General features: G+C 39.2%; 1 protein-coding gene across 1 annotated transcript in view; it reads left to right on the top strand.

Annotated features, from left to right (window-relative positions):
• The window catches only part of SCN3A (sodium voltage-gated channel alpha subunit 3), a 110,771-nt gene that overhangs the window by 14,490 nt on the left and 82,042 nt on the right, over window positions 1-14,239 (top strand). The window contains exon 2 of the mRNA XM_036320582.1: window positions 3,805-3,979. The gene's annotated coding sequence lies outside the window, so the exon portion shown is untranslated. The remainder of the gene's footprint in view (window positions 1-3,804; window positions 3,980-14,239) is intronic.

The following is a 14,239-nucleotide window of genomic DNA, read 5'->3' on the forward strand; positions in this document are numbered from 1 at the left end:
ACAAAAAAAATCTTTTAAATCACATATTTAGAGAAATTTGATTTTTAGTCATTATATCCCACCTTTTTATATAAAAAACTAGAGGCTCAGTGCACAAAATTCATGCACAGGTAGGGCCCCTAGTGGCTGCTGGCTGGGACCTTCTTTCATTCCACGCTGACCCCTGGTAGTCAGCAGACATCATAGCGAGTGATCAAACTCCTGTTCGGTCGAACTCCTGAGGGGACACTTTGCATATTGGGCTTTTATATATATAGATCATATAAAGTGGTGCATTATTTTTAAAAAAATTAATGCACAGTAGGAAGTTGAAGACAAAGAAAATGTAGAAAAGTGTAGATGATAAACCCTTTAAAGACTGTGGGTTCATGAAGTTACTCTTCTAGAATGTACATTTTGCTCTGAGCCTCCTGGGTGCAACATTTTTAGAGTGAAGGCAGGAATGAATTTTATACAATGCAAAGAAAGGAATCTCAGATTTCCAGTTAACATGACCACCATGAAGCCTTTGGATGCAAACTGATTTAGGAGAACATCTGGAGCACCCAGAGCAGGGGACGGATGGTTTGCTTCCTAGACAAACTTTCAGTATTCCACTGCATAACATCTTGGTGGTTTAGCCATTTGAAGTTATCTCCTTAATAAGGGCCTCCACCCAGATGAGCAGCTGGTAAGGTAAGACTATTTCAGACATTGCAACACCAACCGGTGTTCCCACCCAGATGGAAGGCTGCCCCTTCCCCAGGGGCAACGCTGCGGGGACCTGCTGGGAAAGTCTGGGAGTTCCTCGGCCACAGCTGTGGATCTGCTGCAGGCCTTGCACAGAGCCAAGTCCCCGGGGTTTTACAGCCGAGTGCATGACAGAATGGTTTTGAACTGGAAAATTCTGAAGCAGGTGCATCATGCTGTCAGCATAAAAGAAGATAAAATGGAATGAAAGGGAATGAAAATAGCATAAATGGCCCCAAATAGTTAAAGGATAAACTAGAAAGACAAAATGATGGTTAGAAACAATGGAGCTGGAGTAAGACAAAAATTTAAGACACTCTAGGGCAGTGGTTCTCAATCTCCTGGCCCTTTAAATACAATTCCTCATGTTGTGACAAATCCATAAAATTATTTTCATTGCAACTTCATAACTGTAATGTTGCTACTGTTATGAATCGTAATGTAAATGTCTGATATGCAGGTTGGTCTTAGGCGACCCCTGTGAAAGGGTCGTTCGACCGCCAAAGGGTCACGACCCACAGGTTGAGAACCGCTGGAACATTTGAAAGGATAAACTGTCAGGATAAAATAAAGTAACAAAATATAAACAGTTACATTCATCTCTTAAAAATTCAATTGTTGATATTAGTATTACAGTTAGCAGCATCAATAGTAAAAATAAAAATGGGTGAAGAAAAATAAAGTTAAAACATTTTGTCCAAGGTTCTCTAGTGACACCCACCCTTTTCAGAGCGGCCTCTGTCATGCTCTTTGAGCTGTCACTTCCTCACTTGTGGCATGAACTTCCCCTTGATTTCCGAATACTGAAATTTCCAGGAACCTCTACTCTTTTCCTTCAGAGCAGTCTTCTCAAATTGTAACCCATGTGCCACCTGCACCAGATTCATTGAGGAAGTTTGTTTAAAATGCAAATTCTTGGGTCTTGTCCCACACCAACTTTCTCGGAGTCTCCAGAGATTGAACCCAAAAATCTGATTCTTTAACAAATAGCCCAAGTGTAGCTCAGAACTGCTTTTAAGAATCCCGATTGTTAACTCAAGACATGCAGTTTTATATGATGGTTAATCTGTAAGCCATGGGCTGCTTTTAAAGAGCTAGAAATCTTACTGAGACATATGCAACTTGAAATAGGAGGCCTAAAGTGGATCATGAGGCCATCCGCAGAACTCAGCTATTTCCCATGGATTCTTGGAATTGGAAAAAAGAAATCTCTCCCATTTGGAGCCCAGGCCATAAGCTATATTTTTCTGATCTGCGAATCAGTGATTTTCAATGAGCTCACCGATGCTCTGTTTTAGGGACCACCGCTTGAAAACGCGAATGGTGAAACCTGATGACCTGAAAGATTCATTTCAATGTTGAAACACTGGGCTTCCAAGTGTTTTCATCGTCGGAATAAGCGCGAGGACACGGGCAGAGGAGAACCTTTGGGGATGCTTTCTCCAACTGTACTCTCCTGCTCTCCCTTCTCTTAGTCCCTCTTTGATGTTCAGCCTTCCTTACCTCATCCCCCTCCATGTCCCCATACTTCGGTTATTTAACATTATGCTCATTACATATGTCAGGCTGGAGACCAAGCTATGTAAAACCCAGTTACTGGTGTGCTGTGAAGAGAAGGGAAGTGACATTTACTAACCTGTGGCTGTGAAGGAGAGGGAACTAACATTTATTGAAAGGCTATACATTTATTTAATAATGTAACGCTTTATACTCTAATGCATGGGTCTGTTTGATGGGTATTATTAGAATTATTATCATTTCATAGAAAATGATAACTATAATACTGTCGTTACTATTATTTTCACCTCCAATACTATTAAAACCTCCAGCTTTTATGGAAAACCTACTTTATACCAGGTACTGTGCAAGTGTCTTTACATATGCATGTATAATCTCATTTAATTCTAACACCAGCCCTATTTTTCTGGGTATCATAATCCCCATTAACAGATGGGAAACTAAAACGTAGATTGGTTAGGTAACATGTTCAGTGTGACACAGCTAGGGAGTGGCAGAGCCAGGTCTGTGTTACTACAAAGTGAAAGGTAAGGGAGGAGAGGCGGGCCCAGACCCTAAAGGCACTTGCACACTTTGCTACACTGACTGTAAATCACTGACGGGCAGATTTTTAATAGTGCTAGGATACATGTTTTAGAAAAATCACTCTGATGACAGATTCAAGAAATGATTGGTGGCTTCGGAGTGAGTTCTCATCAGGAGTCAAAGATTTTTTAAAAAATATGTATAAAATAAAAAAAAGTGAGACTTAATATTTTTTTGTCATAGTAAATTATAAAAGAAAATTTATTGGTGAGAATCCATAACCAGTTAGGGTTATGGGCATTGTATAAGTGAATTAAATAAATATTGTTTTACACATCAATTGCTGATTTTAAAATTACTTATATTCTCCTTTGAAATAGTCACCAGTTTAACTGGGCTAAGCCATTCCCAATGGTTATATCGGATAGGAATATAACATCAGATGGTTATACTGAAATGGATATTATGCCTCGGTTTACTATGCTGGTTTTTTCACCTTTGCTTGTACAAAGCTTACTCTTAGAAGTCACTGAATATAGTTTATCGGTCTTACCTTACTCATATTATCATATAGGGTTTTAGGTAGAGAGGAAGAGGAGCTGAAAAGGAACTAAAACACTGTAACCGCATACTTCACTGGTCTGCTTCTTTGGTCTTTCTGGCATTTGAAGAAAAGAAACAAAGGGGAAGTAAAGAGGGGAGATGGGGGGGGGGGTAGGAGGTGACGAACAGGAGGATACTCTGGACTCCAGTGTGCCTTCAGAAAGAGTTCCTGCATCAGGGCCAGCGGAGGAAGGCGAGCCCACCCGACCCAGGACTCTGGCGCTGGTTCCTGGCCCCATCCTTCCTTGAGCAGCCCAGGGTGCACTGCTTACAAGGGTCAAGCAACCTGCTTGGCCTCAGTCCTACTTTCTCCATCTAGGGCTATGCGTAAACAAAGTATGAAAACCCAGAGCCAGAGCCGGAGCATGCAATTCAGTCCAAATGCCCAAGATGCTGGACTAACTTCACCTGTGCTCCCTTTCTACACAGATCCTGGAACAAGAAAGCTGACACCAAGCCTCATCAGCGTTCCTCAGAGACAAGATACCTGTCAAGGAGTATTGGCAGAGTGGCTTACTGGGGTACAAACACAGAATCTCTTCTAGGGATAGTGTACGACAAATGAGATAATTCCCAGAAGTGGCCTGGAGCTCTCCGGAAAAAGGTACTGTGAAGGTGCTTAAACTACTAGTGGGCATAGATTTGTGTTTGTGGAAAGCAAACCAAAGTCTCTATTAGCTAACAAGGACAGTCAGAGCAGAACAAAAAGGCAAGCATAGCGAGGGACATGGCAGAGATGATCTCAAGGAATGGAACGAAGCCAAAGGCTCCTGATGGGAGAAAGAGACAAATCTAACTTTTTATTTTGTTTTCTTTTTAAGAAAGACATCATCCTGTATACTTAGTAAATAACCCAGGATTGTACTTGCATTTTATTATATTTATTTGGCAACTGGATCCATAGCTCACCATTTTGCATGGAGTGAAAGATATCCAAATATGCGGTTAGTATTTGGTTGTAAGCTGGCTTCTGAACTGGCCAAGTTTTTGAACCAACAAGGAGTATTATTTGTTTGGTGTATCAGCTGCTGCTCACTCGAAAAGCTGTCTAAAATGGTCTTAGTCAAGAAGAATGTTTATTGAATGTAACAAGCAGTGCAGAGGTGGTTTGGGTCCAAGAGCTGAGTGTCCATCCAGAGCCCATGGGTAGAGCTGTCTCTGTGATCTGCCGCCCTCAGTGTGTCAGCTTTGCCCTCAGAATGTCATCCCTTCTGATTGTAAGTTGGAGTAATGCCTCGTATCATATCCCAGAGAATTCTGTCTCCGTGGTCTCTTTCTTAGCAGTGAAGAAGCCTTTCACAGACACCCACCTGGTGGACTTCTCACCTCTTGTTGGCCAGAATTGGACCACATGCCTATTCTTAACCAATGATTAGCATGGAGCTTGGAGGAGGTGTCTGAAGTGGAATGAATATTGGGGAGTTGAACAGACAATTTCATTTTGCAAACATACAGGAGAAAAAAATCAGAACAAATAGTTCTGACTTGTCTATAATTATGTTGGCCTAATAGTTGCTATTAGTTGGCAGTTGTCTTTCTAAGCTTATAAGAACAAAGTCACAGGGAACTTCATCTCCTGGAAGCTAATTATTTCCGAGGTAAAAATTGTTCTGAAGATGGAGATGAGTTCATGCTTTCATACAGCTATTTCTTTCCAGGGGCATGACACTGAGTCCAGGTAGAGAAAAGCAGATATAGATTCCCTTATTAAACACTGCTGCCGCAGCTGCTCCCATGAGCTGCCAGCACCGGCCCTGCTCGCACCCGCTGCTGACCTGGAGCGATTGGGGCCAGCGCCGTCAGTGGGTAGGAGCAGTGGCTGATGCCCCAATCGCCCCTCAGGAGCAAGGGCAGGTGGAGAAGCCCTCAGGGGCGATCATAGTCAGCAGCTTCTGCTCGCAATGACAGCTCTGAGTGATCAGGACCTGCGTTGGGTGCCAGCAGCGGGAGCGAGTGCCAAGTGGGACCACAACCCATGGGAGCAAAGAACTTTCAGTAACCACCAGAGGCTCATTCCATGACAGCAACTGGCACCCTGCCTTGGTCTGGCGCCCCTGCTCACTTGCTCCATCATGCCGCTGTAGCCAATGCCCACCATGTTCCGTGCTCTGCCGCCCGCTGCTGACACCCGCCATGTTCCGTGCATGTCCCCTAGTGGTCAGTGCACATCATAGCGACTGGTTGTTCGGTTGTTCTGTCATTCAGTCTATTTGCATATTAGGGTTTTATATAGAGAGATTAGCAAGTCAATAAATAATATTTATGTCTGGACAGTCATATGTTTAGCTAATAGGAAAGGAACAAGGGTAGTGAAAGTCTAGATTAAATTTGAATTTGGCCATGGAATTGTGCTTTCTTTGCTATACTTACTTTCTCAATAGTTTATTCAGACTAGGAGGAATGCTGAATTCTTTGACACCACACTGACAACAAGAGGTACATGATATAGGAGAAAGTGGCCTAGGCTTTTAATTTACCTCTAGATAACTCCAATGTGCTGAACATACATATGAACATGAATATATTAGAAGTTGATTTTATTTTTGTTATTAATTCATTCATGTTTGTTTTATCTTCTATATTAAAACAAAGGTGAGGATTATATTGCTATATTTCTTAGGTTGCACCACCCCATTCATAACATGGGGCTCTATACATAGCAACCACCCAATATAGCAGCTGACTTATCCTAATTCAATTTCAGAAAAGATAAACTAAACATATCATTTTGTAGGCTATTTCCTGAACCAACTGGGTTTAAATCCTGGCTCCTTGACTTATTACTTTTGTAACATTGATAAGTTATCTAACCTACCTGCATCTTAATTTTTTGATCAGTAAAATGAGAATAATAATACCAACCTCATAAATTAATAAGGGTGATTAAGTAAGTTAATATTCATAAATTATATAACAGAATGTCTGATACATAGTAATTATTCAATGGTTTTTATGTATTATTATTTAATCTTCAAAGCCACCTAGTTAGCTAGGTACACCAACCTGGCATTATTTCAAAACTTTTGAAATATTAAAAATAATATTAAATTTTGCTTTGGAAGAATGATCAATGGTTATCATAATGTGCTGAGTGCTCTCGGTATGCCTGCAATAATATATGATGCTCTTGGTCACATGCTTCCTGAGAACATATGCTAAATACTAATACCTGATAATCATAAACCCCAAATGAAAATTCCTTTTGAAAAAATTAATAACTTTTTTCTATAGGAGGGTGATTAATTAGTTCATCCTTTTAGATTATGTCCTTCTTATAATAGTCTCTTTTGTTGATACCAAGAAAACACAGCATTCTTGCCCCAGTAATTGACCCAGACTTTTCCTGAAAACTCACCCTCTCTCCATCAAGAACACTAGGTATTTTTCCCTAATCTTTCAAGTTGTATGACACAGAGCAACTTTCCATTCTTGAAGATGGCAAACTTACAGCCTGTGACATAAATTTGTTTCCATGGTAACAGACCAGAACTAATTGATTTTGTCTGTAACAAAATCATCAAAACTGAGAGGGAGAGAGAGAGAGAGAGAGAGAGAGAGAGAGAGAGAGACTGTTGATACTATCAGGTTATAGGACAATACAATTCATCAAACTGACATTATGGAAAATTCGACAAGATGAGAACTCATGGTCTATATAACCAATAATAAAAAATAAATAAACAAACTTTCATTTTTGCCCCAGTAATGCCACAGCATATCCAAATGTTTACCGTGCCATTTTGTTTTGTTTTCCAGATTCTGATTCATTAACAATTATGACTTCATATAGTTTCAGAAGCTTATGTTAGCGTCATAGCATACAGATGTGTGAGCCTAGAAAACAGAATTGAACTATATATAACTATTTTTTCTGCAGTTATTTATATACAGCTTAGATCTTTACAATCAAATCACACAATTGTAAGATTCAAGAAAAAAGTGTCAAGCATAATAGGAAAAGTCAGTCAAGAATAGAACGTGTGGAAAATGTTTTGCCTCAGAGCAATAATTTTTATTTGTCAGTAGACATTTCAGTGAAGATGACTTAGCTGCTCTGTGCCTGCATCTCATTTACTTTAAAGTCAGGGAGTTGGACTAACTGTCAAACCCGATGTATGCCTCTTCATTAGCACCTTGGAAATTCCTCCTTTGGCATCCATACAACTGCTCTGACTTCTTTGTCTAATATCCTGGGTTCCCTCTCCTTAAAAATTGGTAGTCACAGGAGTCCTGCCTCTTCATCTTTCCAGTTTTTATCCTAGACAATGTAATGCGTATTCTTAGCTTCAGTTTCAACCATTGATTCTTAATATTTTCCCAGCCCAGATGGCTTTCCTGAGTCTCAGACCCCTATTTTAATTAGACACCCAGTTGTCTCACAGGCATCTCAAGTTAAATAAATCCCAAACAGAATTTATTATCATGCCCTACAAACCTCCACTTCTCTGTTGGGTTAATGACAATCTGGAAATGAGCTTGTAGTTCTTCCTTCTCCCTCTCTCAGATCAAGTCATCACAAAATCTCAATGGTTTTCTCTCTCCTTCTTGTGCCTTGAAAACAGTTCCCTGGCTGTGGTTTGTTCTCTCTCTGACTTATTGATGACTACTATCTTCTAGGCACTATGCTAACCCTCTAGGTGCATTTTGTCAGTTATATACATTAACTCTAAAGTATGTGCTATTAATATCTCCAGATAATGCAGATAGTGTGCAGACAGGTAACCTAAAGAGTAAAGGATAAAAACAGTTGTCCGAGATCACACCGCTAAAGCGCAGCAGAACCAGAGCTTGAATACCGTTCTGATCACCAAGGCTTTGTCCTTAGAGATTTGGTCAAAATTTCTTGCCCTATTCTTTAGACTACTGGTGTCCATTGGCTTTCTTCCTGGGCAGCTGTTCTCAAAAGGTGGTTTGCAGGCAACTGGGGTGGGGGTGAGGGATGGTTCCTGAATCCCTTTTGGGGGGACTATGAGGTCCAAATTATTTTCTTAATAATACCAAGATGGCATGTGCCTTTTCCCACTGTTTTGGTATTTGCACTGATACTGCCAAAGTCCTGGGGTAAAACTGCTAAAGGCTTAGCAAGAATCAAGGCAGCAGCATTGAACTGAAGTAGTCCACGTGCCAGTTCATGTAAGAACATCTTTGATGAAGCAGTAAATGTTACTAATTTTATTAATAATATCAAGCCTAAAGAACACATAGTTTTAATATTCTGTATAATGAAATGGGAAGAATACAGAAAGCATTTCTGCTGCATACAGAAGCACATGATTGCCTCAAGGAAAAGCACTTGTCTGATTGTGAGTCAGGAGCTGAATGAGCCACTCCTATCTTTTCATGGAACACCATTTTCACTGAAAGAAGAGCTGACAAACTTTGGTTATTCAGACTCAGGTATGAGGCAGATATTTTTTTCAGAAAATGAACAAAGGATAAGCCTTTCACTTCAGGAAAAGCAAATGACAGCATTTGTTGACAGTGAAAACTGGAGCTTTCAAGTGGAAATTGGAATTTTGGAAAACTTTTACCTACCCCCAGGAGCTTGACAGCCTCCCGATGCATTATCACTTTTCTCATGAGTTCAGTGATGATATTAACAAATGTGAGTTTTTGAATGTTATATAATGAAATTTGTCAAAATATAGAACATATGCATAATAATGTGCCAATATTTTCTAAATTACTCATGCATGATGGGATGAAATCCCTGCAAAGGGCAAGATCAATTAAAATTCATTAATATAGTTTCAGGTTCCATTTTTTTTAAATTGTATTTTTTGTATTTTTTTCTTTAAGGTATTACATATGTGCCCTTATCCCCCTATTGCCCTCCACCCCACCCGCCCCCGCTTGTGCCCTCACCCCCAGCCCTAGTGTCTGTGTCCTTTGGTTAGGCTTATATGAATGCATACAAGTCCTTTGGTTGATCTCTCCCCCTCCCCACCACCCTCCACTGCTTTACCTATGAGGTTTGATGGTCTGATCGATGCTTTTCTGTCTCTGGATCTGTTTTTGCTCATCAGTTTCTGTTGTTCATTATAGTCCACAAGTGAGTGATATTTACCTTTCTCCAACTGACTTATTTTGTTTAGCATAATGCTCTCCAGTTCCATCCATGCTGTTGCAGATGGTAGGAATTCCTTCTTTTTTTCACAGCAGCATAGTGTTCCATTGTGTAGATGTACCACTGTTTTTTAATCCATTCATCTGCTGATGGGCATTAGGCTGTTTCCAAATCTTAGCTATTGCAAATTGTGCTACTATGAACATAGGGATGCATATATCCTTTCTGACTGGTATTTCTAGTTTCTTGGGATATATTCCTAGAAGTGGGATCACTGGGTCAAATGGGAGTTCCATTTTTAGTTTTTTGAGGAAACTCCATACTGTCTTCCATAGTGGCTGCACCAGTCTGCATTCCCACCAGCAATGCAGGAGTGTTCCTTTTTCTCCGCATCCTCTCCAGCACTTGTCATTTGCTGATTTGTTGATGATAGCCATTCTGACAGGTGTGAGATGGTACCTCATTGTCGTTTTAATTTGCATCTCTCGGGTGATTAGTGACTTTGAGCATATTTTCATATGTCTCTTGGCCTTCCTTCTGTCCTCTTTCGAAAAGTATCTATTTAGGTCCGTTGCCCATTTTTTGATTGGATTGTTTATCTTCCTTTTGTTAAGTTGTATGGGTTCCCTGTAAATGTTGGAGATTAAACCCTTATTAGAGATTAAACCCTTATTAGAGATAACATTGGCAAATATGTTCTCCCATGCAGTGGGCTTTCTTGTTTTGTTGATGGTTTCTTTTACTGTGCAGAAGCTTTTTAATATGATGTAGTCCCATGTATTTATCTTCTCTTTAGTTTCTATTGCCCTAGGAGCTGTATTGGTGAAGAAATTGCTTCGGCATATGTCTGAGATTTTGCTGCCTGTGGAATCCTCTAAGATTTTTATGGTTTCCCATCTTACGTTTAAGTCCTTTATCCATTTTGAGTTTACTTTTGTATATGGTGTAAGTTGGTGGTCAAGTTTCATTTTTTTTGCACGTATCTGTCCAGGTTTCATTTTGAAACTAATTTTTTTTTTTTAAGAAAACCCTGACATTTGTAGTTTTAGTGTTTATCCAAGAAGAATATCACAATTTTCTGAAAAGGCAATTAAGTTAAAATTCTTAAAATTCTGATTTTTCCAGCCACTAATTTTCTTAATTTGCTTTGATAAAAACAGCATACCTCAACAGATTGAACTCAGAAACAGATATAAGAATCCCAGGTTCCATTCCGGTCAAGGGCACATGCCTGGGTTGCAGGCTGGATCCCTAGTGCAGGGCCTACAGGAGGCAGCTGATAAATGATCCTGTCTCATCACTGATGTTTCCATCTCTCTCTGCCTTCCTCTCTGAAATAAATAAGAATATATTTTTTTAAAAAAAGAATCTAGCTGTATTTCATTAAGCCAGACAATGAGGAGATTTACCCAAATGTAAAACAAATTCATTCTCACTCAATTCTTTTCATTTGGGTTAATATAGTTATTGTCACTAAACATTTGTTTTACTAGTATATGTAAACATACAATAGTTTACTATTAAGTTAATTAATAAAAGTTGTAACATTTTTCTTTTAATTTTGAATATGGTAAACATGGGGAGACAAGTCCCCCCATAAACAAAAGCTCTTTGAGGTCACTGATGATTTTAAGAGTATAAAGGGATTCTGAAACCAAACTTTTGAAACCCGATGTTCTAAGGTTACTTCCTACTTGTCTACACTTCAAACTGCCACCATCTTTCTAATCTTTAAATTGATCATGTCACTCCCCATCCCTGGCTTACCTTAGTGTTCTGTACAAGACCTTTAGTAACCTATATCCTGCCTAACTTTCTAGTCCTTCCTCTTTCGACTCCCTTTTGGGCAGGTTAGTCTCCATGCATAATAAATTCCTTATAGTCCCTCCCAGACTCTCCATGCTCTTTGTTATTTCTAGATCCATGTACATGCTGTCTCCCTGCTTAGATGTCTCTACAAATAGGTCTTTCTACTAGCCCTCCCCCAAATACCACCACCACCACATCTAATTGGTCAAATCCCAAATAGTCTACAAAACCTACCTCAGGGAAACTTGCATGAACCACACCCCTCCCTCCCTTCCCTCCCTTGGCAGAAGAAATTGTTCCCTTTTATGGAGGGCAGACAATAGCCAGCTACATATAATTGCATTATAGTCATTTGCATAAATATCTGTCTCTCCCAAGAGATGGCCAGCTCCCTAAAGGCAGGGACCACAGGTGTGTACTCCAAGAACAGTACTGATGCATGATAGTCTCCCAGTAAGTATTTCCTGAATTATCCTAATTCCCTTCTAGGTTTGAAATTCTGTGGTCCATCCCTATAACAGGATAATTTGAACCACAATCTTTTTATTGATTAATAGAGGGATGCTTTTGCTTGACTCACACACATTCACACATAGAGACACTAGTGTTAATCTAAGAGATCATCTCAGATCTTTTTTATTCTTATCTTTTTTTGTCCTTGCAAGGACAGTTCTGGAGAAAATTTGGCATATTAAATTTGATGTATTTTAATAAATTATAATGCACATATATTCATTAATAATATATATTCCACGCCAAGACATCGGCAGGGATTAATTTTTAAAAGTCTGCTCTATTAGAAATATAACATTATGTAAGAGTTTTGTATAATAAGATCAGAAGGAACCAAAGAGAAGAAAAATTTTAAAGTAGAATTCAAATTAAAATAGAACTTCCAAAGAACTAGGAGAGGTTTCTAAACAGCAAAGCTGCAGGTGGGGCCACCGGAAACTCTACTCCCTGTAATCTTTAATGTCTCAGCCTATCCAAATAGTTCCCCTTGGAGAGGAAAAGCAGAGTTGGGGACTGGCCTGGCTTCTCAGGATGTAAGAGATAAGAGGATAGGAATTTTAAAAAGACTTCTTTACTATCTTTTGACCAAGACTCAGATTCGTTATTCTAGTCTTGATAAGTGAACATGAGGTATAGAACTATTTATTTTTAAATAAATATTCATGATTTTGTGATGGTCCTTGTTCTATGATATTTCAAAGAAATCAGGATCATCTCCAAAGATTATTGAAAGATTTCCACATTAAATGCTTTTAGCCTAATTTCATTTTAAAACTTAGCAACCAGGAGAGTCCAATTAAATGAGTATAATTAATTATTTCTTTGTGGCAAAGTGCTGCCACATATATGATAAGGCACTTCAATGGCACTGAGGTTGAGGAAGGTTAAATGACACAGGCAAACGGTTAGTGATAGACTCAGTGCTAACCCAGATCTCCCATTCTGATTGCTACATGTTTACCATTCCATTGTCAATAAAGAAACCAAAATCATTGCTCAAATACAAAAGCAACCTTTCTTTTCCCCTAAGAAAGCAACCATGTTTCATAGAAACTTCTTAAGACAGGTTTTCCATGCTGTTCCATTTTCATTGAACACTTGAGAAGAAACTTACCCACTCAGTTCATGACAGGCGATGAGAGAATCATGCATCTCTGGGTATTTAAGACTTGTAGTTAAGGGCAAACTCCTTCCATACTTGAAAGTATACAGGCTGTGATTATTCCACACAGCCTCGAGCTGGATCAATTATGTGCCCATCAAAACTGACATGATATAGAAGAAAACATTGATTCTGCTGTAAATTAATAGTTGACTGTTTTTGTGTAAAACAGAATAACTATTCTCAAACCTTCTGATTTACATTCACATCCCACTTAATGAAGTACAAAAAAAAAAAAAAAAAAAGCCTTACCGCGCCTCAAATCAGAAGGTCTTTTTCAGAACTAGTGGGGAAAATGACACAATTTTTTTGTATAAAAATCTAATATTTTATAACTTATTTAGTATGCCTTCATAGTAGCAGGGGATATAATAATGTCATATTATAAAAACAAATTCCATGAAAAAAAGCTATTAAAATCATTTTTTGTCATTAGAACAGACTAGGGAACCAGTAATCCAGATTTAAACTCAAAAAATGATATAAACCTATACAACTTTTCTTATGTTACTATAAGATCCAGCGTTTCTCACTGTCTATAAGTTCAGTATATGCAACAAACTGCTAAGAATTAGAAAGCCACTGAGGGATAAATGACTATGGCGACTAGACTAGTGCGGAGGCCAGGGCTGGGTGGGCGGATGGGGACAGGGAAAATGTGACAGACGACTTTGATGACTACTTTGAGGCCGTGGTTTTAGATCATTCTACAAGACGACTGATGCACTCATATTTTGTTATTGTTTCTGTTTTCTATCTTGACTTTTAAAATGTGATTTTTTTGGCACAATGCAAAATAACTATTAACTTACTTTTCAAAATTTATGTCGCTGATTTCCTGTATTTTGAACAGTTGTGTCACATTTCCAGCAGACACAATGCTTCCCCCTTCCCCAGGAAACTGAGCAAGGTGACTCCACATGTCTGCCTTCTCTCCTTTCCTCTCGCAGCCAGGTGGCAGGCATGTGTAAATGCACCCCCTCCACCCCGCGCTCTTCACTTTCCAGCCCATTCCTGGAGCTCTGTGGTCAGGCTGTGGTTCCAGCAAATCAAGACCTTACTTAAAGGAGAGTGACTTGAATCGTAAAAATGCTTGAAACCGCAACAGGAGTAATGGCTGGAGAGACTGAGGATAATTAGATTATGATCGCTGACACTAAAATAGTATTTACTAATTCCAGAAACTATTCTAATCACTTCATGTAAATTCATTCATTTATTCCTTACAATAACCTGGGAGGCCAGTTCTCTTATTCCTTTTTATGGATGAAGGCTGATGCACTGAGGGGTTACATTTTACAAAGTCATGTAGC

Source organism: Myotis myotis, unplaced genomic scaffold, assembly GCF_014108235.1.
Source record: "Myotis myotis isolate mMyoMyo1 unplaced genomic scaffold, mMyoMyo1.p scaffold_m19_p_8, whole genome shotgun sequence".
NCBI lineage: Eukaryota > Metazoa > Chordata > Mammalia > Chiroptera > Vespertilionidae > Myotis > Myotis myotis.